Here is a 24,912-nt window from a genome sequence, read left to right on the forward strand (position 1 = left end):
CCTGAATGAACGCTCCCCCCATCCCAGAGTCTTTTACTTTGGTGCAATACATCAACTCAAGTCCAAGTTCTGCTTTGTGTTTTTCTTTCTGTTCTTGTTTTCCAACTTTTATAAGTGAGATCATCCTATATTCATCCTTCTCTTTCTGGATTATCTCACTTAACATGATTCCTTCAAGCTCCATTCAAGATGAGGTGAAGAAGGTGAATTCACCATTTTTAATAGCTAAGTAGTATTCTACTGTGTGTGTGTGTGTGTGTGTGTGTGTGTGTGTGTATCACAACTTACTCAGCCATTTATCTGTTGTAGGGCATCTGGGTTGCTTCCAGGTTTTGGCTATTACAAATTGTTATAAACACAGGTATACACAAATCTTTTTGGATGGTTGTACTGGGTTCCTTAGGATATATCCCCAGAAGAGGAATTACAGGGTCATGGGGTAGGTTCACCTCTAGCATTCTGAGAGTTCTCTAGATTGCTCTCCACAGGTATTGGACCAATTTACATTCCCATCAACAGTGCAGTGTTCTTTGTCCCTACAACCTCTTCAGCATTTGTTGCTACTACCTTTTCTGATGTATGCCATTTTTACAGGAATGAAGTGGTATCTCACTGTTTTTTAATCTGCATTTCTCTGACAATAACAATGAAGCATTTCTTTATTGTCGGACCTTTGTGGGTGGGGCCTCTTCCCCAGGCACAAACCTCTGGCTTATCTGCTCTGTTATGCACCAGATGCAGTGGTGTTATTCCAGGTCTTAATCTAAAAGTCTGACAAGAGCACAACTTCACAACATCTTTTAATGGGAGATGAGTGTTGACTTTTTTTTAGTGGAGTAGACACCTTGTGGATGCACAATTTTATCATTCCCAGACTTCATTATCATTCAGATAAAGACATAGAGACAAAGAGATTCTCTTGATGGCATCCTGTTCCCTTGTAGAACCAGGGCTCAAACATGGACTGCATACATGCATGGTAAGACATGCCCCAGGGGCCAGGTGGTGGTGCAACTGGTTAAGTACACACATTACAGTGCCCAAGGACCCAGGTTCAATCTCTTGGTCCCCATCTGCAAGGAGGAAAGCTTTGTGAGTGGTGAAGCAAGGCTGCAGGTGTCTCTCTGTCTTTCTCCCTCTCTATCTTCCCCCCCTCTCAATTTATTTTTGTCTATATCCAGTAATAAATAAACAAAGATATTAAAAAGAAGTAAGGAATGTCCCCAATCTGGCCTCAGAAATGGATGTCTTAGCTGAAGCAAATAAATAAACTTTCCTGAACTCTACTTTTTTTGCTGTATTCATGCCTTTAAAAGAGTGGATGATAACCACTTGTAGTACTGAACATGACTTTAGTTTGATTAACTGACTTAAGTGAAAATTTCCACTGAAGACAATCTCTCAAGTGCACCCAGAGATAATTTACCAGTTATCTATTGTCTGTTAGTCCATTCAAGGTGACAGATAAAATAAGTATCATAAAGTGATATTATAGAGGTGAGCTAACAAAATCACCTTTCTTAGATGTGCAATAAAACAATGAGTATTTGTTAACAAGTTCAAGTTTATTGTGAACATCAGTATAAAAAATCTCTAAGGGAGAGAGAAAGTGAATGTGGAACAGCAAGCAAAGTTTTAATAAAAGGAAATACTAGTCAATACCTGACCAGTGTTTGCTAAAATGGATACTATAGAGTATTTTTGGATACTAAAATTGCTAAAATGGATACAATAGATTATATTTACATCTATGTGTGAGTGTTTGTGTTAGTATGCCTAGGTGCATATGTGTATGCATATAGCTAGTTGGCCTGGGGGAAGGAGTAAGAAATTTACTGAGTGAAAATAAATGTGAGCTCAGGTGAGTTTTACATTAATTATAAAAGTTTCTAAAGAAAGAAGGGTTATATCAGTGAGGGTGACTCATAGTGAAGTGGGAATTTTATCCATAAGGTACTTATTTGTCACTAGCAGCAGTGGGACACAGAAAAAGGAGGTTTGGAGCAGAAAGGGAACTCAATCCTTTATTTGTGCTGGTACCTCAGAGTTGGGTGAGAGAGAAGCAGCTTGGGCCACGTAGAGGTAGCAAAAATGGCTGCCTCACACAGCAACCTTCCCTGCGTCTAATCACCGAAGTGAAAGGCGGGCAAGAGATTGAGGTGCAGAAGAAGAAGGGATTTTATGGGAATATCTCTTGTGAGAATGGGAAGGGGGAGGAGTAACCATAGCACTCCAGGGTAGGATAATAACTCTCATGAGAATGGGAAGGGGGAGGAGTAACCAAAGCACTCCAACTATCCTGGGGAATCAGCAGTGCCCTGAGGGGACAACATGGCAGATGTGACTGCATCTGCACAATTTCCCAGCATCTTCCCCTTTCCTTATATCTAGTGGCCACAGTATAGGAAACTTAGAGTGGATCAGGCTTAAATGTTTTTAAGGAATGCCATGCTCAGGTGGGAAGATGTAAGATGTTTTTGTGGGGGAGGGAAGACTTACATGGCCACCAACCTTGTGAGATTTATGTGTCCCCCCTGTGCTCAACCCCTCTGTAGAGAGAGAGACTTACCTGGAGGGACTCATCTCATAGGTTAAGCTCTGCCAGGCTCCACCATCTCCTCACAAATTTTCTACATCTTTCTCTATCTTTCTATCTAGTCATCACATTAAGATGGGTCAATGTCTGTAAAAGACTCCATCTGTGACTGAGGAATAGTGGTGTAGGGGTGAGCAGAAACATTTTGGGCATAAACCTGAATGATATAACAAAACAGGAAGGGGCAAGTAGGAGAGCAGTAAAAGCCAGTGTGATGTCAAGGGAAGGCGTGGTGCACAAAGGAACGTTCCCTGTCTCTGGGGGGGGGCAAGGGTTTGTAATGAGGGGGCATTTCCTGCCTCAAACAGCAGGATCTGTAGGCGGGAGGGCATGGTCCGCCAAGCGGAGGGGCTATTTGGCATTGTATAGTCCTCAAGGCAACAGTCTGTAAAGTCTATGAACTACTCAGGGTCAGTCTTTGAAAAGCCAGCAGTGTGAAGGGAAGAAAGCTGCTGTAAAATTGTGTGAAGTGTCCAAAGGGTAAACCAGCAAGTCCAATATAAGTGTCAGTCCAAAGTAGGCGACTAGGGGGAGAAATGGCAGGGGGTGAAATGCTGCATGAGGAAGGTCAGCTGCTGGAATTCCACTTCTCTGTAGACAGTGAGCTGGAACTGCCAAAAGGAGACAGGCAAAGCAGAAACAGGAAGGGCAGACAGGCAGTAAAAAAATTCTGTCCTTGGAGTCTGTGAATCAGGTTCTTCAGATCACATCAGGTGACATTTAGGGTTTCGGGGGGGTGTGCCACTGTAGTCGTGCCATCTAGTGGTTGATGTCAGAGTGTGCAGGGGTCCAGATGGTTTTTCCCAGGATTCCTGTGAAAGAAACACAAACAATCTGCTTCTCGTGTTTAGCAGGGCATCTGATTTGAATTTTTTATAGAAAAAGAGGTTTGGTGCCTTAGCCAACTGTATTGGGGGATGTATCTTTCCTATTTATTATTATTATTATTATTATAATTAATTAATTAATTAATTAATTTTACTTAATTGAGCCTAGGTGTTTGGCGGGCCTTCTCAACAGCCATTTGTCTTTGGGTGTAGTAAGAAATGTCCATGGCATGGGTGATGTTATAAAGGGAAATATCTTTAAATTGTTGGCTGACAAAGGCAGGCCAAATGAGATACATCAGTTAAGTGTAGAAGAATATGTGAATGTTGTTAATTCACATAAGTTGTATATGGAGGAACTTTTTATAGTTTAATACCTTACCATATGAACAGATGATTCTTCATATGAAGGCTTGATAGCTGTAATCACTTACTTGTGAAAAAAAAAAAACTTATAACAAGTTAGAGGTTTACTATAATTGATACCTCGATGATTATAATTGATTTAAATATCTTTATGATTTTGTTTAAAGGGCATCTAATGTTACCTCTTGTAGCAGTCTCTACAGTAGGATCTTCAGACCAATTTTAGTTAAAATATATATTTTGATTTTTTAACTATTTTTACTTTGGACTATAAACAGACTCAGGTTACTTGGAGAGTTAACACATGTTAGTGACAATGGTTTTAACATTTACAGTGCCATACTGATGCTAGATCTGTTGTGGATTAATTTCCACAAGATAGTTTACAGGGCACTTTTGGGGGCCCTCCAAAAGCACCCTGTATAGAGAATTTGCGTTTTAGTTGTGGGGATTTATTGTCACGTTAAATATTTAGACTTTGCCTTAAATAGTTAGTTATTTTTAGCAAATTAATTTTACCATGACTGGTAGTAATGTAGCTTCAAGGTTACACTTTTAACCGTTAAGTTAATGTTTACCAAGCTTTAAACATACCCATAAACATTTAGTTATAACACACTGGAGGAGAAAAACTTTTGTTATGAAAACATATCATTTTAAAAACAAATTTAGATCCATCTTTACTCACACAGTTTAAGACTAAGCAAATATATATATAGACTTATATATAAAAATCAAAAGAGAGAAAAAAAAACTTTGGAATGTTTCCGGACATCTCTAGAAATGGAGCTCAAAGGCCTTTAAGATTAACATGGGTTAGGGAATAAAAGACAGCAGCATCAGAGACAGAGAGTAGGAGAGTTCCTGTGGAGGCAAGACAGTCAGCTGAAGCATTCCCTTCAGACATGGAACCAGGAAGAGAGCTGTGGGAACGAATGTGTTGAATATACAGTGTTTGGGTTTGAGAACAGAGCATAGAGGTGATTTGAATGAAGAGAGGGGAAAGTAGGTTGTCATCAATTCTCACATAAGAACGAGCAAACCATGGAAGTAACTTAACAGTATACACACTGTCAGAAAAAAGGTTGAAGGATTCTGGTACAGCTTTTAATGCAAGGAAAACAGCATAAAGTTCTTTGTACTGAGGGGAATTATCAGGAAGCTCAGTAAAGTGAGGTTTAGGAGATTGCTTGTCTGGGTAAATTATAAGGTCAGAAGCTCGCTTTATTCCACCATCAGTGAAGACTGTAGGAGCAGAGGTGATGGGATCTCAAGAGAAAAGTTTAGGTACTAGTAGAGGCAAAAGAGGTAAAGAAGCTATCAATTTATTAGAAGGGAAATGGTTATCTATTTGTCCTGGAAACCCCACGAAGCTTATGGCAAAATGGGAATGATGGTGTATGAGGCACTCTGTATCTGTGAGAGAAAAAGGAAGAATAATTAAATCCGGTTCTTTCCCTAAGAAATGCACAGACCTATTTCTTCCTTGGCGAAACATGAATGCTAATGCATCTATCTCAGTGAGGAGTCTTGGAGCTCCGCCCACAGGCATGCAAAACCACTCGAGAACCCCATGGTTCTGCCACAGTGCCCCCACAACTGTGGGAGTGGAGTTAAAGATTAGAAGGTTTACTGGAGAGGAGGGGGAGAATCGAACAGGATGCATGTTCTGGAGGGCCTAGTTAACCCTTTTCAGGGCCAAGGAGGCCTCAGGAGTTAACTTACTTTTTGAGCAGGGCTGTTTGTTTCCTTTTAACAGGCAAACAGTGGTTGGAGGCAGCTAGTAGGCAGATAAAGATACTGCCTAAGCCAATTTAAATTTCCAAGAAAACTTTGTAAAGAAGCAAGAGGAAGGTTAGAAGGAAAAGTAACACTAGGTTTTAAGGGACGAATTTTCATTAGAGAAATCTCTGAACCTAAGAAAGATATTGGAGGAATTAGCTGTATCTTCTCAGGAGCTATATTAAGGCCGCTTTTCTTTAATGCAGGAATGAGAAAATCACGTAGGGCACAGAGATCTGTATCTAATTCTCCCTATATTAAGACGTCAACCATGTAGTGAAAAACATTAAGGCCTTTATGAATATATGAAAAAAGGGCAGATTTAACAGCCTCTTGACATATTGTAGGACTATTGGCCATGCCCTGGGGAAGCACCACCCATTCAAATCTATCAGCAGGGCTGGCATTATTAATAGAAGGAACAGAGAAGGCAAAATGTTTACAATCTTGCGGATGCAAGGGAATAGAGAAAAAACAATCTTGTATATCAATAGCTATGATTGGAATTCCCATGGGAATTGCAGAAGCAAGAGGCAAACCCCTTTGGGGGGAGCCCCAGACCTGTATGGTTTTATTTACCACACAGAGATCTTGGAGGAGGTGCCATTTTCTCGAGCTCTTTTTAATCACAAAGACAGGAGTATTCCATCAGCTTCGAGAATGACGAATGTGTCCCAAGGACAACTGCTCTCAGATGAGCTCTTTTAAAATTTCTAGCTTATCCTTTGGCAAAGGCCACTATTCCACCCAGACAGGCTCATTAGAAAGCCAGTCTAAGCAGGGAGTTTGGTTACAAACAGTGGCAGTTAGTATTGGGGGTGTTGATTAGATCTGGTCTCGCAGGAGCGGGTGTTATGCTCTGCAGAGGCATCTGTGGATATCCTAACATCAAGAAATTCCAGAAGATCCCTGCCCAGTAGGTTGGTGCTAATATCAGCTACCAAAGGGTGGAAGTGTCTGGTAGTCCCTTCAGGGCCTTCCCACATGAGCGAATCTCTTGTGAGAAAGGGTTGGGTCAACCCTCCAACTCCGTGTAAATGGGGTCCTGGGAGGAGTTCCTAATTTTGGGGAACCTCTGCTTGCCTTAAAATTGTCTTTTCTGCCCCTGTGTCAATCAAAAATTTAAAAGGAATATTGCCAATCCTTACTGTCATTGTAGGGTGACCTCGTTCTAAAATAGGAGTGGTCCACAAACTCTCAGGATCCGAATTTGTACCATTTAGGGGTGTGCCATCTTTATGAAACTTGGACCAACAATGTTTCTTCCAATGAAAACCTTTCGGACATCTAGGACAAGGTGTTCGTGGCCTCTGGCTCCCTGACTGAAGGTGGGGTTGCCCTGACTGGAGGCATGTTTGCAGCTTATCTGGACATTGGTTACGCCAATGCCCTTGGCAACCGCACTGAAAGCAGGCCCCATTTTGATTATGTGGGATAACTGCATAAGCCTGTGTCATAATGGGTGCCCCATAAGAGCCTGGTCTAAGTTCCTGTGTCACTAAAATCCAATTATCTGGGTATTGGTGTTTAAGACTGAGGCATGCCTGATGGAATCTGGCATGCCATCCCAGACAACAGAAAGCAGAAGTAGAGAATGGACTTCAGGATTATAAATCTTTCTCTCTAATGTTGACCGCACCCTGGCAATGAAGTCAGCTAAGGATTCATTGGTTTCTTGGTGAAGGGAGTTAATGGGATCTAAGGCCTCTCCTTTGGATGAGGTTAACCTCTCCCATTCTTGTGTTGTGCACATGCATACCTGTTCAAAATAACCAGTTGGAAACTTGGCTTCTGCCTGCTGAATTCCAGTTTCAAACTCTCCCACTCCAAACAATGCATTAAAATTCCATTCTAGCTGTTTGTGATTATTTTTCTGGGATTGTTTTGAGCATTCATCATGAAAGCATGCCTCCCATTGCAGGTAGAGGGTGTCTGGGAGTGCAGCAAGAGCTAAGTCCCTCCAATCTTGGGTGGGTATTAAGGTGCTGGAAAAAGCCTTGTAAAATGGAATTGGTCCTTGGGGCATGAAATCCATCCTCCTTCACTGTCTGCCTGACCTCTCTGAGTTCTTTGGAGGAGTATGGATGCCACACCTCAGGGTTTTGTTTATTGGGGGCTATATTTACTGGGAAGGTGTGGACTTGGTTTGATGTCGAGGTATCAGGGGGGGAAGGAGTCACGGTAGTGGAAGCCTCTGGGGAAGTGGCTGCTGGAGAAACCAAACAGGTGCCTGCCGGAAGAGAACTCTTTTGGTAAACTGCCGAGGAATTAGGGTGGTTAAGCACCGAGAATATCTCTTTTAACTTTTGTATCTCAGCCTCAAGGTCTCTTAATGACGAGGTATCAGCGGGGAGAGGAGTCATGGAAGTGGAAGCCACTGGAGAAATGGCTGCTGGAGAAACTGAACATGTGTCTGCAGAAGCAGAACTCTCGGGGCAAACTGCAGAAGGCTTAGGGTGTTTAAGCATGGAGAACATATCTTTTGACTCTTGTATCTCAGCCTCAAGGTCTCTTAACCTTTTGTCAGGGCACCTTATACATATCCTGAAAGTTGCAAACATAGCCAAGAGAACCCACTGTGCAGCTCTGATTAAAGCGTCTCTGAGATAGAGAGCCTGAAAAAAATAGAATGTCTGGGATGCCTCCTCATAAAGCGGGAAAAATCCCATGGTGGGGGGAAACGCAGGGCCGCAGAGTCAGGCGGCTGCCACTTACCTGTGTCTGAGAGGCTTTTCTAGACCTCAGGCCAGGTCGCCCTGCAGGGCGTAAGTGCAGGACATGTTGGGCACCAGGTGTCATTAGCAGTGGTGGGACACAGAAAAAGGAGGTTTGGAGCAGAAAGGGAACTCAATCCTTTATTTGCGCTGGTACCTCAGAGTTGGGTGAGAGAGAAGCAGCTTGGACAACATGGAGGTAGCAAAAATGGCCACCTCCTCATGCAGCAAGCTTCCCTGCGTCTAATCACTGAAGTGAAAGGCGGGCAAGAGAGTGAGGTGCAGAAGAAGAAGGGCTTTTATGGGAATAGCTCTCTTGAGAATGGGAAGAGGGAGGAGTAACCATAGCACTCCAGGGCAGGATAATAACTCTAGTGAGAATGGGAATGGGGAGGAGTAACCAAAGCACTCCAACTATCGTGGGGTATCAACAGTGCCCTGAGGGCACAACATGGCAGATGTGACTGCATCTGCACAATTTCCCAGCACTTATTGATCAAAAATACCATGCTCACAAGTAGAGCTAAATCATGCACTAACAGCATATTTCCATTGATTTTAGCTCTGACAAAAGGTATGCAGAGAAGTCAACATAGCATATAAGAATCTCTAAGACACAGTGTGTTTCAAAAACATGTAGATGGAATTGCTGATACAGCCTTTCAGGCAAGCGTTTTATTTAAAGCATTTGTAAAAATAAAATGTTTACAAACATCACATTGGGAACAGATACTGACTAACTGTCATAATTTGCATTTCTGATAAAAAATGCCTAATTTTCATTTATCTTTCTCTAGAAGGTTTGGAACCTTTTTGGCCTTAGAGTTAAATTGCTGACAAAGTATGTTATGAAGACTTAAAAACTTAGAAAAGAGAGGGCATACGATTGAAAGATATAAATATGATTTATGAATGGAGACAAAAGGGAAAGTGTAAATTAAAATTCCTCCAAGTTGTATTATATGATTTAAATAGAGTGCAATTTCCATGAACCATAGGAGAAAATCAATATAACAAGAGTCTTAAATGTAAGGAAATGCTTACCCAGCACATGCTCCCTGACCCTTCCCATTCTGAGGTTGAAAAAGTGATGTGGAGTCATGAAAGAACAGCGATTTCTCCCAGGGAAATGCTGTGAGAATAAATGACTGCTAATAGTTCAAACTAATAGATTGCTATGTGTAAGAATTCAATATCACCAGGCTTTGCAAATGAAGGAAGTTTTAATATCAGCCTATGGAATCTTCCAGTCAAATTTTAGAAGGTGTGGATTTTAGTATGGATGGATTCAGTAAAATCACATATTACTGGACTTTGGATACAATGAAACAAAAAAGGAGAGGTGTTTTATTGTGAGGAAGTCTTCCAATTTATACTTCATCAAAATTATATTATGCTTGGCTATGGTCCTATATTCATTTATCTGTGAACATTGTATCAGAATGCTTTCTTTCCTCAAGTAAAAGGTTCACAGTAAATGTTTTAAAGAGCTAAAATTGTACATGTAACATTCATTGCTAAAATGAGTATTACCCTCATTTTAATTGCTTTAACATTTGTAACAATAAAATCATACCTTGAAACTTCTTATCCTTATACATAATCTTGCTAATAGAAGATGGACCATGAATTCTTTTGAAACCACACAAAGACTATTTTAAGAACACTTAAAGTTTGTTTCCTGGAGTGCTTGACAGTTTTCCTTAGAATGGTTGCCTTGTAGAGAAATTAGTAATTGTTAAACCTTTCTGCTTGAAGCATACAATTTCTCAAATGTGCCCTGCATAGGTATGTTTCAGGAAAGGTTTCAATTTGGTTGTGTAATTTCAGCCTTTTCTAGGCCTGCAGTGATGATAACATTAAAAAATAACTCGGTATGTTGCTTGTTATCCTACTGCTAAGGATTTATCACAAACCACTAGTTTGGAGAGATTAGCTACTAAAATGCTCTCCTGATTAATGTGCTAATTAATTAATGCAGCTGCTAAATTGCACTGCTCATTAATATACACCACACAGAGAATACTAGAAAAAAGTCCCACATTAGTCAATCATTCCAGGAGCATTGTTACTCTAGAAGAGGATACTGTGCAGATTTAAGTAGAGCTCTTAATGGCTTTTAGGAGCAACTTGAGTCAAACTCCCTGTCCATGTACTTCAGTCTTTAATTTCATGACCAGAACCCAAAGATAAAATTAACAAACTTGTCTCTTTTCCCTTTAGTAGATAGGTAGTAGGGTGACTCACAAACTAAATTTTACGAAGATGTGAAAGAGGTTGTACTGAGTGCGCATGATGTGTGTTAAGTCAAATCTCAAGTTCAACCATGGTTTGATTGAATCGGTGGTAGCTTTTGTAGCAATAGATCCACCTCCAGATAATTCCAATTTTGTGTTTTCTTTTCTATTTTTTATTTAATTTTCATTTTATTGGCACGTGGGTGGTGGTTAGTGGTTTACAATACGGTTGTTGACATATGGGCACATCAATATTCCATCACTCTTAGCTCTCTCCCAATCCCCTGAGTATTTTGCTTTGTTTACCATATGACAACAGAAACTGAAATTGGAGTGAGCTCCTGTATACCCAGGAAGGTCAAGGATTATTGGAAAACATAGGAAGCTAGAAGAGGCAAGGAAGTACTCTTTACAGGTTTCTTTACTTCTAAAGGGCAGAACTGTAAAACAATACATTTCTACTCTTTTTAGTCATCCAGTCTATATTACTTAGTTTCTGAATCCCTAAGATTCTAATGAATTCAGCAAAAATTCTAAGTTAAATTTCTTTTGCTTTTACTGTGTGTCTCATACAGGGTCAGTGAGTTGTTGCATGCATTGAATAGTTGTATGTGTTACTACACTTAGTGCTCACTGTAACACCACCAAGTAGGCATTGTTATAATTATCCTTTTAAAGGAAGAGAAAGAACAGTGGAAAAACTTATCTACAAACACATATCTGATTTGAATGTCAGTGAACTCTAACCTCATACAGCAGGAGGAAGATTATCTCACTGTCTTTCCTTATAGACAAGTACAGCAGGGCCAAAAGTATGTAAAGAAGATTATGATTAGATACCAACTCAGGTATCCTGGAGCCCAAGTTATAAGGAATTCAATTCAATTTATTTATTTATATTTATTTATTTATTTTCCCTTTTGTTGCCCTTGTTGTTGTAGCCTTGTTGTGGTTATTGATGTCGTTGTTGGATAGGACAGAGAGAAATGGAGAGAGGAGGGGAAGACAGAGGGGGAGAGAAAGACAGACACCTGCAGACCTGCTTCACCGCCTGTGAAGCGACTCCCCTGCAGGTGGGGAGCCGGAAGCTCGAACTGGGATCCTTAAACCGGTCCTTGTGCTTTGCGCCACCTGCGCTTAACCCGCTGCGCTTCAATTTATTTATTTTTTATATTTATTTATTTATTTATTTATTCCCTTTTGTTGCCCTTATTGTTTTACTGTTGTAGTTATTATTGTTGTTATTGATGTCATCTATGTTGGATAAGACAGAGAGAAATGGAGAGATGAGGGGAAGACAGAGAGAAGGGGATAAAGACACCTGCAGACCTGCTTCACCAATTGTGAAGTGATACCCCTACAGGTGGGAAGCCAGGGCCTTGAACTGGGATCTTCACACAGATCCTTGTGCTTTGAGCCATGTGTACTTAACCCGCTGCGCTACCACCTGACTCCCAGAAATTCAATTTATAAGGAAATCACATATATGTCTTTCGAAAAGCATTCCACTGTTAGTGATTATTAGGGAAAGGTGATATCCAGAGGGCCCTGAATTCCAGTTCCATCATGGAGCCAGGACTTTATTTTTTTTAATTTTTATTTATAAAAAGGAAACACTGGCAAAAACCATAGGATAAGAGGGTTACAACTCCACATAATTCCCACCACCAGAACTTTGTATCCCATCCACTCCCCTGATAGCTTTCCTATTCTTTTTTATTTATTTATTTTTTATTTAAGAAAGGATAAATTAACAAAACCATAGGATAGGAGGGGTACAACTCCACACAATTCCCACTACCCAATCTCCATATCCCATCCCCTCTCCTGATAGCTTTTCCCATTCTCCATCCCTCTGGGAGCATGCACCCAGGGTCCTTGTGGGTTGCAGAAGGTGGAAGGTCTGGCTTCTGTAATTGCTTTTCCGCTGAACATGGACGTTGACTGGTCGATCCATACTCCCAGTCGAGCCAGGACTTTTTAACCTGCAACCATTATTTTTGCCCCTGTTACTTAGAGGGAAGAGAAGCCACGACTCCCATTTCTCTAATCTAAGTGGAAGAAGGAAGAAAGAAGGGCACCTAGAAGTTGTAATAGGTCTAACTGTGGCTTAGAAAGGAAGTAAAGGAAAGGTCTTTGGACTGCAAAAAAAAAAAAAACCTCAGCTTCACTGCCATTTTGCCCTTTTTTGCCCATGTATTTCTCTACACAAGTGCTTTGACTTTTCCTTAGACATACAATTCTTTTTGAATAACCATTATGCTATTTTCCAAACCTGTGTTTTGCTTTCTTTCTTTCTTTTTTTCTTTTTTGCCTCCAGGGTTATATCTGGGGCCCAGTGCACATGGACTATGAATCCACTGCTCCTGGAGGCTATTTTTCCCATTTTTTAATCACCCGTGTTGTTGTTACTGTTATTGTTATCATTGCTGTTATTGTTGGATAACACAGAGAGAAATCTGGAGAGATGGGGAGGATAGAGAAAGGGAGAGAAAGATAGACACTTGCAGACCTGCCTCACCACCTGTGAAGTGACTCTCTTGCAGGTGAGGAGCTGTGGGCTTAAACTAGTATTCTACCTTAAGTCCCTGTGCTTTACGCCATGTTAGCTTGACCTGCTGTGCTACGGACCATCCCCCTGTGTTTTGCTTTCTAATTGACTTTATGCTGACTACAAATTAATGGAATTTCTGAGATGTGATTATTTCAACATGGAAATTTAATTATTACATATAAATGTATATCACTAGAGAGAACACTTACATGATTGAAAAATCAATTCAGTATTCACATATTGAGCACTTAGTGTAAGGAGGTCCCTTCTGGGAGTTGAAGATACCACATAATTGTACCACTAACCTTATGTGTCTTAAACCACTGAATGTACTTTTAAAATTTTTTATTGGGCTGCTGGAGAAGTTGAGAGAAAGATACAGTGATAGTAAGAAAGAGCAAGAGAGAGAGTGAGAGACAGAGATACAGAGACTAGAATCTAGAATACTTCTCAACTCTGGCTTATGGTGGTCATTGTATGTCTGCTGCTCTTTTATTTTGGAGCTTTAACTGAAGAAAGGATGAAGGATGATAAAGAAGATTAAAATGAAAAATTCATGGTGAAACAAAATAGAATATGTTCTTCTGCACCCACTTGTGGGCCTCTACAGGACCTTGCTCTCAATGTGGAACAACAATGGTAGGGACTGCCCCACTATCAGAAGGAAGATTGGGTCAACATATTCTGCAAGTAAAGGAAGACTGATCCTGAAATGAGAACAGCCTAGAATGTTCCTAGCTATGAACACAGAATGCAAGCTCAGACCTAGATGGATGCAGAAATTACACAGGCTCCTGTGCTTAATGTAGGCTCCAGATCAGATTGATGGGGTTTATAGTTAATAGTATTTCTATACTTTTCCCTTATTTGGGAGCTACTCTCTTCCCTGATCCAGCTTTCTAGTCTTATTTACAACTCTGACGCCATATCCCCAGATAATACCTTTAGCCCACCTGTTGGTTAGCTGTTGGGCTCAGGCAAAAATTAGTAAAGTCAAGGGGCCCTTGGAATATACATTTCCTAGCTTTTTCCAAAACTGAGACCCCAAATCTCATCTGCCATATTCTTACCTTTAGGTTCTTGATTATTAAACAGTTTGTTCTGTTTTATAACTTAATGCTTTTCAGCCACCAAGTTTCAGATGCTGCCATGACATCAACATGAATTCCTTGGGCAGATGACCAATGTGCCCTGAAACCCCACTTTCCCAGAGCTCTACCCCACTAGCAAGAGGCAGAAACAGGCTGGCAGTATGGAACCACCTGCCAGTAGAGGAGAAGCAGTTACAGACACCAGATCTTCCACCTTCTGAACCTTATGATGATCCTGGGTCCATACACCCAGAGAGATAAAGAATAGGAAAGCCTCCAATGCAGAGGATGGGATGCAGAACTCTGGAGGTGGGAATTATATGAAATTGTACCCCTCTTAGCCAATGGATTTATTCATCATAATTAAATCAATAAAAATAGAATATGCTTAGTAAATGAAGCATATTATTCTAAGTTTCATACCAAAGATATATAAGAGGAATAAGAGGAATGGATTGCAGAAACAATAGAAGAACTTTGCCTGTGGTCATTGGTAATTTTCATGGCAGACATATTAAATTATTCTGAAGGTTGTGAAGACAAAGAAGAAAATATCTTTTGAAATAATATATGCAGATAAAGAAGGAGTATAACTGGACTGGAGAAAGTTTTGTCAGACTGGACTGGAGAAAGGTTTTACTCCAGAGTGCATACAGTTCTCTAGAACTTATACCAAAGAACTTTTTTCTTCTTTTTTGTAGAAAAAATATTTACCATTCATTTTCAAAGTAATTTCTGGCACATGTGCAACAATATTAAGGTAAAAAATGGGTCTTTTTTGGCATACATTTTAGTTTTCTATAGACAATGGGCTTGATTATTGCTTGTACTGACAGTGCACCATTCTATCAGCCTCCTAAGCAAATCATTGTAAAGGGAGATTTTTATTTTGAAGTCTACAGGGAAAGATGGAAAGAAGTTTCTGTGAGGCTAGTACAGAAAAAAAAATCCAGCTTTTTCCTACAGGCAGTTTAAGCCACCACAGGACTTACACTTGTTCATTTTCATATTTCATTCTTTTTAATTTCCCTTACTTATTGTAAAATCTATTAAGAATAGATTAAATTATAAAGGAAAATTTTAGGTATTCATGAAATTAATCTATGAAATTAGGATATTAAACAGATGATCAGAGAAATAAAAATGACAACAATGTGACATCTCTTTATGTCTCTGAGTGTCATACATTAGAAAAGACAGAAACAGCAACTGCTGGAGAGGATATAGGAGGAAAGGAATTCTATCACACTGCTAGTGAGATAAATTTGTCCAACACCTGTGGAAAATAGGCTGGAGACTCTTCAGAAAGCTAGAAATGCATGTACCATGTGATCCAGCACTTCCTCTCCTAGAGATGTATTCAAAGGAAACAAAGACACCTATCTGAAGAGACCCATGCACGTTTATGTTCATAGGTGCATCACTCAGTGTAGCCTAACTTGGAAGCAATCCAGATGCCCAAGAACATATGAGTGTACAAGAAAGTTCTAATATATATAAATATATGCATCATATATAATATAAATATATATGCAATGGAACATTATACAGATGTTAAAATAATTAAGTCATTTTCTTTGCCATATCTTGCATGGACCTCAAGGGTATCATATTGATTGAGATAAACTGGAAGTAGGATGGATACCAGATGATCTCACTCATAGGTGGAACTTAAGAAACAAGAATAGTAATGGAAAACATAAAGTGACACTTGGGTTAGGTATGATGAATTGCACAAAAGAAAAGGACTCTGGGGAGGGGAGTAAAGGGATGGGATAGAGGTACCCTGAAGTCCTGGGACATGGTGATGGAAGTGGACCTGGGCTAGGAAAGATAGTATCTTATAGACACTATGGGGAGGTCATAGGTTGTACCTATGTGACAGTTGTAACATTAATCATTACTCCCCCAATAAAGTTATATATATATATATATATATATATATATATATATATATATATATATATATATATATATAGCTATTTCTGTTTATTACTTTTTCTTGCACAAATACCACACATGTTAATTATTATTCTTATGCTCATGATGAAAATGCAGCTTGATTTCTGCTTTTTACTTAGATGTATACCACAAGTATTTCTCTGTATAAATATTATGTTTGAAATGCCATAATATGTAACACAGGGGAAGTCTGTTGATGGCAACCAGTCTAGAGATCTTTTAATAAACTCTAAAGTGTAAAAGTAGGCTCCCTGTCTTTGAGAAGCTTATAGTCTAAATGACTCATGTGAGGGCTCAAGAACTAACTCAATTATGTTTATTGTGGATAGTTAACCACTGGTTATTTTATTGCCTTATGTCCTGTCATATTGTATTTTTCTAAGTTAAAATTGGTCCTCTGACTTGACTTGATAATACTAAACATACTAGGATTTTCACCTTTGTTGACACACATAGTTATTATCTATTTCTTCATACTTTGAGAACAAAACATATAAGAAAAGTCAAAAAACCTAATGTAAGAAAACAGTTCATGAGATTTTTAACTGTAAGTTCTTTAGTGATGTGGTATCTTCAAAGATATTAGATAACTCAACAGAAATGCATACAGATAAAATAAGAAGTTTTCATTATCTGCCTTGTCTCACACTTATAACATCGGGTTCACAGTAAAGTCACACATGCTAAATTTTGATACATGGATTTTAATTCCTCTACTTAGTTGAATGGTCAGCTGCTCACTTTGCCTGCTCTCCATGTGGTCCATTTCTGACCATATTTGAAGAACTGTGTATCAGTGAAAATATTCAGGACTCTGCCTAATTTAATGGATGGAGTGCTTGATGCTGAAGTGGCTCAGAAGGGATCATTTTGGATTAAAAGGAATAGTTATGGGGCACTGGCACCTGCAAATTTGTTCCTGACTCTGCCTGAGTTTACAGCTGAACTTCAGACTGAAAAACTCTTAAACATGATTTATCAACAGCCTCAGAAGTCTCTATGGGGTCTGTACTGATTCAACCAGGACTTTCTGCTACTGAACAGAATTTAAGCACTACTTTCCAAGGGCATCCATGACCTTTATAGAGCAATTGAACAGGTCACTTTCAAGTTAAAAAACAAAAGGTACTTTCACAGTCACTAGATAATATCCTTAGTTTAAACTGCCTTTGCATTCACATTAAAACACATCATATATATTAGATATCTTTACCTTCCTACTTTTTGATACAACCTTTATTTTAATGAGAAGCCACTTTCTCTGGGTCTTAAGGTCTACTCATCATAGGAATGCTTCTTCCTTTTAGGGCAAAGTCAGTTTTTCCAGATCACTGCTTAGCTCTGGTTTATGGTGGTGCTGTGGATTAAACCTGGGATTGTGAGGCTTCACCTATGAGTCTCTTTAAATAACCATTATGCTACATAGTACCCCTTCTTTTCCTTTCTTTGTAAATATATTTGTATGACTTTGTTACTTCTCTCCACTATTTTTTCTTTATTGGGGGGATTAATGGTTTACAGTGGAAAGTAAAGTACAGTAGTTTGTACATGTGTAACATTTCTCAGTTTTCCACAGAACAGTCTAAGCCCCACTTGGTCCTCTTCTGCCATCACGTTCCAGAGCCTGATCCCTCCTTGCACACCACCCCAGACCCCTTCACTAATTTTTGAGGAGGAAATGTTTTTGAGAATGAAACAGTTTGTTCAGCAAGTTTGAGTTCTAGTGGGTTGAATTTACAATATCAGATGCTCAGTTGAATGCTCAGATGCATGAATCAATACATTTTAGAAAATAAAATATTGGGCCTGGAAGTAGCACACTCGGCTACTTCCCTGTAGTTACCCTGTGCAAGACCCCAGGTTTCAGTTGCAGTGGGGAATCTTCACTATCAGTGAAACAGTGCTGCAAGTGTCTTTCTTTCTTCCCATCTCACCCTTCCTTTCTCAATTTTCCTCTGTCCTAGCAAATAAAAGGAAAAAAAAAAAAGAATGAAAAAAAGGCCACCAACAGTAGCTGATTCCTAGTGCAGGCCCCAGTGATAGTCCTCGTGGAGAAAAATATTTCAGAGGTAAATTACATCATATATATGTTAGATATGTTCATACTACTTTAAATTTGCATGAGGTTTTCTTATACTTATAAGCACACCTTTCACAGAAATCTAGTAACTCTAGGAAATAAATAGGCTAGAGAAAACACTTTTATTACATTTAGACAGAAGATAAAACTTAGAAATCTTTCAAATAGAGAAATTTTATGGTAAAGAACCACTTCACAAAGAGAATACTCAAATGACATAAGCATATTAAAATGTGGTTTGTTTCATTAGAAATCAAGGAGCTTCAAATTAATACAAAAATAAGATTGTACTAAACATCCATCAGAATGGCTGCAATTTAGAAAAGGCATACAAAGTGCCCCTTTTGGTGCAAATGTAGGGCAATGAGAAATTTTCCGCACTGCTAGTTGGAGGTTTAAAGTAATACAAAAATTGCCTTTGGTATCTTATTTTTTACTATATTTATTTATTTATTTATTGGACAGACACAGCCAGAAATTGAGATTGGTAAAGAGGAAGAGATAGAGATAGACAGAGAGAGAGAAAGAGAGAGAGAATGAGAGAGAGGCCTGCAGCACTACTTCACCTCTCATGAAGCTTCCCTCCTGCAGGTGGGGGACTGAGGGCTTGAACCCAGGTACTTGTACATTGTAACATATGCACTCAACCAGGTGTGCCACCGGCCCCTGGCTCCACGTTTGGCAGTTAAATACACCACTTAATCATCAATTTTAATCTTACACTGAATAGAAATGAGTAGAAACAGGCATCAAAATACTCAAGAAGCCTTAGTCAAGAAGATTTGCAGCAGACTTGTCATAGCCTCCAACTGAAAACAAGCCAAATACCAATCAGTAGTAGAATGGATAAGTAAATTGTGATAAAATTATACAGGAAATTCCAATCATCACTGAGAATGGTAACAACATAGCAGATTGGTGTTAATGTAAACCTCACAAACCTAAAACTAACTAAAAATATCCAGATGTAAACAAAAGGTTCATATTGTGTGATAAAGTTCTAAAGAAGGAAGAACTTGTCAGTAATGATGAGAATTCAGGTAATTACTACCTTTGAAGAAAAAAAGTAGTGTATTTATTAGCTGGGGTCAGAAAAACAGTTCCGGGTGGTGCTGTTATTATCCTATTTTTTGATCTGTGAATTGGTTTCATAGGTGGAAACTAGTTAAGGGGTACCTTTGTATATGTTATACCAGTTAAATTTTTTGACTGAAAATAATCAGTGTTTTGCTTTGGAACAGTATTGCATAGAGAACTATTTGGTGACAAAAAGACAAATACATAGAATTCAATTTTGATTCTCACTCTCATTTCATTCCTTTCTTTAGCTCTGGAAGTGGAAACGTATTTATTTTTCTTTCTCTGTTGCCAGCTTAGGCAAGTTCAGAATCAATGATGGCATCTTTACTCTGGATTGTTTTATTCTTCTGAACATCATCAGATGGATGCACTTGCACATATATAATATGTCTATGGACAAATTAAACAGTAAAATCAAGAGGCCATGAAATAAATTGACTTCTTTTCATGTTATAACTTTGAAGAATATAAATATGAATCTGCAAGTTTTTTCCTTTTTTAATTTAATTTTTTATTTATAAAAAGGAAACACTGACTAAACCATAGGATAAGAGGGGTACAACTTCTCACAATTCCCACCACCAGAACTCTGTATCTATCCCCTCCCCTGATAGCTTTCCTATTCTTTAACCCTCTGGGAGTATGGACCCAAGGTCATTGTGGGATGCAGAAGGTCTGGCTTCTGTAATTGTTTCCCCACTGAACATGGGCACTGACAGGTGGATCCATACTCCCAGCCTGTCTTTCTCTTTCCCTAGTGGGGAAGGGCTCTGGGGAAGTGGAGCTTCAGGACACATTGGTGGGATTGTCTGTCCAGTGAAGTCTGGTCTGCATCCTGCTGGCATCTGGAACCTGGTGGTTGAAAGTAGAGTTAACATACAAAGTCAAACAAATTGTTGACCAATCATGGACCTAAAGGCTGGAATAATGCAAATGAAGAGTTGGGGGATCTCTGTTTTGTAGACAGGTAATAGGCATATTTTAGTTATATTCCAAAGGGCCTGTGGCTATCATAGTGGGTTTTTTTTTTTTTTTTTTTTTTGCCTGAACCTGAAATCTGATAAGCAGGTGGATCCAAGTTATTGTCTGGGGAGGTGATGTCATTGCTGGCAGAAGGGCCAGCAAGCTGGATTAGGGAAGAGAGTAGCTCCCAAATATAGGAAAGGTACGTAAATATTGTTGACTGTAAATCCCATCAATTTGATGTGATCTGGGGTCCATATTCATTTTAGGAGCCTATGTGACCTTTGCATCCCTGTAGATCTGTGCCCCAATTTGCAAGTTTTAAAGGTAAAATCTTCTAAAGTGGCAAAGGGGAAAAATTATAAGAGCAGGAATATCAGTGTTTCAAGATATTTAAGTGTGTGTGCGGGTAGAATGAACAATTATCAAGGGAAGGAAGTGAATAATGACACAGTATACTGAGGTCTGATTTCTGTAGCACTAAAACAGCAAACAGATGTAAACACAAATTTTCATTTTTTCCCCTAGGTGATACATGTTCACCTTAGTTACTCAATGACAGATCTTGAATCCAATATCTATTTAAATAATCATCTATTGAAGTTTTTGTTGGTATTGTAACTCACTTTTAATGCTCTCTTGTGTGTATCTTACAGCCTGCAAGGATATAACAAGGGAAAAAACATTCAGGTAGAAAGAGTCCTGGAGCCAGAAAGTAGAAAAGCCAAAGAAGAGTGGGTATGAAAAGAAGAAATTTCCTGTTATTACCTTCTTCTCCTTTTCCTTCTCCTTTTCCTTCCTTCTTCTTCTTCTCCTTCTCTTCTCCTCCTCCTCCCCTTTCCCCTCCTTCTCCTTTTCTCCTCCTCCTTCTTCTTTTCTGCCTCCAGGGTTATTGCTGGGGCTCACTGCAGGCACTGAATCCACTGCTCCTGGCAGCCATTTTTCCCATTTCATTGTATAGGACAGAGAGAAATTGAGAGGGGTGGGGAAGATAGAGAGTGAGAGAGACAGACAGACACCTACTGACCTGCTGCAGGGCTCCTGATGCAGACACCCTGCAGGTGGGCAGTGGGGGCTCCAACCTAGATGCTTGCACAGATCTTTGCATTTCCTACTGTGTGAATTTCCTTCCTTCCTTCCTTCATTGAGCATAATTACTTCCTGTTTCATCTATTTTGTTCCAAAGGGAACAATATTGCTTTTTTAGTTGCTGAGTATTACTCCATTATGTATATGTCTCATAACTTTTTTTATATAATCATCTACTAATTAAACTTTAGGTTGCTTCCACATTTTTGTCTATTGTAAATAATGTAGCTTTGAACACTGGGGTGGTACACATGTCTATTTGCATTAGAGTTTTCTTTTCTTCCTTTTCTTTTTCTTTTTTCTTTTTTTTTATTTTTGGATAAATACGTAGGAATTGCATGGCTGGATCACATTTCCATCTGTGTTTGTTTCAACATTCTTCATAGTTGCTACCACCAGTTTGCATTCCCACCCGCAGTGTGCACTGCACAGTAATGCCCTCTTTACTCCTTCTCATTTAACCCTCTCCCAGTCTTTGACTTTGCTACTGTAGACCTCATCACATCAACTCTAACTATTTATTTTTTCTTTCTGTCCTTATAAGAATGAAAGATATTTATCTTGACTTTGATCTACAATTTGAAGTAGGTTTATACTACTTCTTCTTAGGCAAAATGTCTCTTTGTTAAGATATAAAATAATAAAAGTGATGGAAACTTAACTATGTTAAATTTATTTTCTTTGAAAACATCTGGATTCATGTTTCCTAGTGGCAGACCTCATAGTTTTTTTATGATGGAGATATTTATTACATCCATCTTTTCTTTGCCTTCATTAATTTATGTTTGATTAAGATGTATATGATCTTAATAGTATTTGTTGATAAAAGCAGAGGCATTTGTGCTGCATAGTAAAATATAGAAGACACTGAGATACAGTCCCTATTGTGAATTTCCTCTTTGATGTAATATCTCTTGAAAGGCTATTGTTTTCCAAAGTTGCTAATAAAGATATTTCAGAAAATTACTGGATGTCACTTAGCTTTAGATTCCTCAGATAAAAATATGAGGAAAATTTTTTTGAATGTGGATCCCCCCCCAACAATTTTTAAATATAACTGTTCACATTTAGGTATAAAGTAATACAGAATGATCCTACCTACCCTTATCCCAGTTTCTCCCAGTGATAATACGTTTCATAAATATAGGAGAATATCACCACCAGGAAATTCACCTTGGTTCAGTCCACTGAGCCCTTGTCACGTTTGTGTGTGTGTGTGTTTCATTTTATGCAGACTATTTTAATTCCCTGGCACTGTCCTACCATGCAGTAAGTCTTCACCAACTTCACCAATCACATTTTATGCCTACCTAGTTTTTCTTTTCCTTTTCTTATAAGCATAAACTTGTGGCAACTCTTGGACTTTGATGACTCTTCCCTGTTAAAAATGTGAAGTTGTTTAGTGATGCACAGCTCATACTTTATCTCTTATTCTGCTCCCAGCCATTCATAGGAGGAAACTCAGAATTCCTTATAGGCAAAACCAGGACTTGACCTAGCTGAAATTCTCTAACTTCTCCTACTACATTTGTTTTACTGAACTTGCTAGAATATAAGAATCATCTGGAGCATTGATTTTTTTTTTTTTAACCAGAGCACTGATCGGCTCTGGTTTATGGTGATATGGGGGATTAAAATAGAGACTTCAGGCATGAAAGTCTCTTTGCATAACCATTATGCTATTTACCCTGGCCTGGAGCATTGTTTCTCATGTGTCTGTGTGTATCAAAAGCCTGGGGAACCTACAGCATTACGGATTCTTATTCAAGAGGCCTGCAGTGCAGTCTGGTATTCAACACTTCTAACACATTTTTAGAGACTTCTGATTCTGCTGATCCACCACCACCTTTTCTGACAAGAATCTTGGATGCTATCTTGGAATTCAGATTTTTGTGCTTTCTTCCCAAAATTTTGGTTTAAGAGAGCTATAGTAGAGTGTGGAAATTTGTATTTTTATCTACTGACCTAGCCAATTCTTAGGGAAATTAGTTTTGGAAAATACTGAATAGTTCTCATTCTATCTTCATCCAGTTTCTGATATCTCTATGATGCTAAAATTTGGTCCAATCTGTTTTTGGTTTTATTATTTTCTTTTGCATTGTTTGGCTCTGTCTTTTGAAATCCAAAAATCCTGATGGGAAATCAGGGTTTCCAGTTCCATCTTATTGGACATATAGAGATTTTATCAATGCTTTTAAAAAGCCTTTCTAAGTCTGTATTGTAGCAACCTTTTTTTTTTTTTGATCTAAATAAATAACACATTGGACTTGCAACCAAGAATTTATCATTTCTGAATTTACTCATTCCAGGTTCAGATAAAAAGTGGTACTTAATCCCCCAAAGATACAGACAGTTATGTAAACTAGTTTTATTGAGAAAAGAGATTCATTCATTGCCAGAGAGGAATGGCCAAAATCAACCATAAAGCTGATGCTGTATATCACCAAATAACATGGGAATTGGAAAATATCAATATAAGCAAGTTGTGTGAACCCCTGATGTTTTAAATTAGCCATGAAATGTGACTTGCTTTGTAATATTTAGGAGCTTTTAAAAGCCCAGCTTTTTAAATCGAACTTTTCCTATTTGGCAGCAGCACAGCAGGCTTACAAAATAATTTACAGTCATTTGCTTTGTTAGTTATCCCTTTTAAGCAAGCCTGAAGGGGAGAAAAACAGTATTAATCCCCATTTTATGGATGATGGGATTGAGGTATTAAGATGATTCAGAGCTTTGATTTAGCCAACACTTGCATTTTTTAGTTTCGGTCCAGAGCCCTCATCTCTGCTTATTCCAGGGTGCCTGCTCTTATTATTTTAGCTTATCTTGATGAAGAACCTGGATTTACTTTTAAAAAGTTAATCTAAGCCTCTTAGAAAAAATTGGGGACATTTAGCTGTTCTGTCTTATCTGGACTCAGATCAAGTTTATGGGGCCACTGCTTTGCTTTCTTTTTATATTATTTTTAACCTCTACACATTACCAAATAATTCATATCTTAGACTATTGTTTCAGAAGAGTTTGCAGCAGCCTTGTTCAACATTCAAGTAAGAAAGTGAAGACACTGAAATTTGAATTGAAGGGTGGATAATTTGTATATTGTAAGTTATGTCAGTGAATTCCTTTGCAGTTTAGTTGTTTAATAATAAACATTTTATTCTAGTGTTTTAAGGTGTGAGAAATCTTTCTCTTTGTCTTGTTCTTTCTATATATGCATGTATTTGTGTGTGTGTCTCCTAAAACTTTGTGTATTCTATAAAACAGCTCATAAAAGATACAATGCTCACTCACAGAGCTGAAGAGACTCTCAGTGCAGATTAAGGAGTAGAGTCCATTTATCATGGCTTTTCTTTATTTCTCTTTCTATGTTAAAGGAAGTAGTAAGAGTGACTTAAGGGTTATCAACCTCCCCTCCTGGACACCAACATAGTTTACAGATTTACTGGTTTATACAATTATTTCTCTAAGTGTAGTAGCAATAAGTTAACATCAAAATCACTCAAGGTTCTTAACTAATAAACACATGTAAGTATTCCTGGAAGCTACTGAAGCTGCACTGAGGGGTGGGATG

This window comes from Erinaceus europaeus, chromosome 8, assembly GCF_950295315.1.
Source record: "Erinaceus europaeus chromosome 8, mEriEur2.1, whole genome shotgun sequence".
In the NCBI taxonomy this organism is placed as follows: Eukaryota; Metazoa; Chordata; class Mammalia; order Eulipotyphla; family Erinaceidae; genus Erinaceus; species Erinaceus europaeus.